Genomic DNA, 2,500 nt, shown 5'->3' on the forward strand with positions numbered 1-2,500 from the left:
CATAGTCGACGGTGCAACATTAGTGCCTCTAAATCAGGTAACAAAGAATCCTGCATTATATAACATATATCTCTGTAGTGGTTAGTGGGAGCTGTTGTAGGTTGATATAATGTGGCTGTGTGGCGGAGGACGGCGCTTCCATTCAGGGCGTGGGTGCACAGTTGCCGCCAGTTATGTAGCCTTTGACTGGTTGTGTGGCGGAGGAAGGCGCTTCTATTTAGGGCGTGGGTGCACCGCTGCCGCCAGTTATGTAGCCTTTGGTTTGGGTAGCTACATAAGGGGGACTTAATGCGGGTGAGATAAACTCCAAAATCGGAGTTTCTTCTATTTATTTATAACAAATTGAGTATCAACTACAGATAATAAATAGGGCCTTTGGGCAAAATATACTGAATACCGGGCTTTGACCTCGACACTGCCCTGGGCAGATGTCTGCCCTCTGCCAGGTGCGTGACTTGGGCAGATTAGTCTAGCAGGCACTTGACCTGGCCAGCTCTGCTTCTGGCAGGTACTTTACCTAACCAGCTCTGCTTGTCTTGGTTACAAAACGTTCGCATATAAAGGGGGTTAGTGGGTTGTCGTAATTGAAGGTGTTAGTTCCGCTATTCTTAAGCATTGGAGTTAGTTCTATGTAGTCGTATGGTTGGTGGATGTGGTTAGACATGTTATGTGTATGTTAGCTTATGGGTAATATAATAGGGGCAGGTATAATAAAGGGGGTTTAATGGGTTTCTCTGGTGACATTAGGCATTTTCGTGTGGCAATATTCTGTTTGTCTGAATTAATGCTGAGTTAGGTGCTGAGGTCTGGAAAAGCGAAGTCAGCAAGAGGAGAGTGAGTACCATGTCGCATGCATGTGGATCACGTAGGTGATGGTTAGACAAGGTTACAAAAGGTTCTGTAGCATGTACACGTGTTTACTGTGGCTACAACAGTGACTCATAATTCCTCAGATATGGGTGCCATAGGATTCAGCAGTAATGCTTGCAGCTGTTGCAAAAAGAGGCTCGGAAGTTTCATTGCCACTGATGTTTCTCAAAAATAATATATTGTGTCATACACTATTTACCTTAGTAGTGCCTTAAATAACTAAATACGTTATCTATTCACATTGAAGTAATAATGTCGTATTCTTTCAGAGTGATTAATGAAATAGATTTGTATTTTAAGTTTTACTCATATTTCCAACATATCAGCCAACCAGGGCTTTAGGAAGCTACTTGATACGCGAACAAAATCGACTATTCCTTCTTAGCATAAATATGATTGGTAACGGTATTCTACATCGCCTTTATAGCACAATTACGAACCCAAATTCTACTTCCACGCCCCTGTCATGATTGTTGTATATGAACGCCTCTACCTACGCTGGTAATCCCACAAGCACCTAGCGATATTGCTTTTCCCCATAAGCCGGGGGAGAGGGATTTTATTTATTTATTTATTAATATATATATTATGTATATATATATATATATATATATATATATATATATATATATATATATATATATATATATATATATATATATATATATATATATATATATTTTTTTTTTTTTTTTTTTTTTTTTTTTTTTAAGTATTACCTTGAAGACCTAGTAATAAGCTATAGAAACCCTCGTTTCGGGTCAAAGGAACCTTTACACGCAACTCGCGACCCCTTTCTAAAACCCTGACTTTCTTGTAATAATTCCATTCCTAGGGTAACGTTCCTTAAGCCAAATTGAACTGTCTGAAGTTGGCAAAAACAAAATCAAATCTGTGAGATACGTCATTGTAGCAATGGATGTAATCGAGATAGTTGTAAGCGTTATACTACTGAGACGTCATCTCCTAATCATAATAGAATAGTCTGGCGTCAGGCAGTAAGTTTTGTAGAGTACATTTTCGTATCGAGGGCTCTATTAACTAGTCGACCGTCCCTCAACTGAATAAATTTGTCTGGTGCTTAGTAGAAAAAAAATCACAGTGTCTATTCACTTTACGGTTATGACAACAGGAGCTAGAAGTTCCGGTGGCAAATACCATATGTCTGTACCTAAACAAAACATTACCGGCAAGATATAACGTTGTTCGACTTGATTAGGCCGAGTCGCTAGAAAGTAGTCAAGTAAATTTGAGCAAGCGTGGGAGGGAGAACGTGTGAAAGGAATCGATGTCTGTAGTCACGTCGGTGTCGTCGCCCCTAATGTCATTGAACACGCTAACTCCTCTAAAGAATTTTGTTCTGACTAATGTCAGACAATTCTGTTCAACTGAATAGAATCATGTGTCATTAGCAAGAACAAAATATACTAAGTACTTCACTGCAACGAAGAGATTTGTAAGTTGTTGTTTCCTACAACTTCTAATCTGTACAGGGGGAAACCAAACTAGGTACGAGTCCGGGGCTTGCCTTATTTTGGACCCTGTGTCGCTCCCCGTCTGAGGGTTAGAAACAATTAAGTCTTTCCCCTGTGTCTCTAAGACTAATATTCTCTGTTCCCTGCGTAGACGG

The sequence above is a fragment of the Oratosquilla oratoria genome, chromosome 14, assembly GCF_046742065.1.
Source record: "Oratosquilla oratoria isolate Oo_2021 chromosome 14, ASM4674206v1, whole genome shotgun sequence".
NCBI lineage: Eukaryota > Metazoa > Arthropoda > Malacostraca > Stomatopoda > Squillidae > Oratosquilla > Oratosquilla oratoria.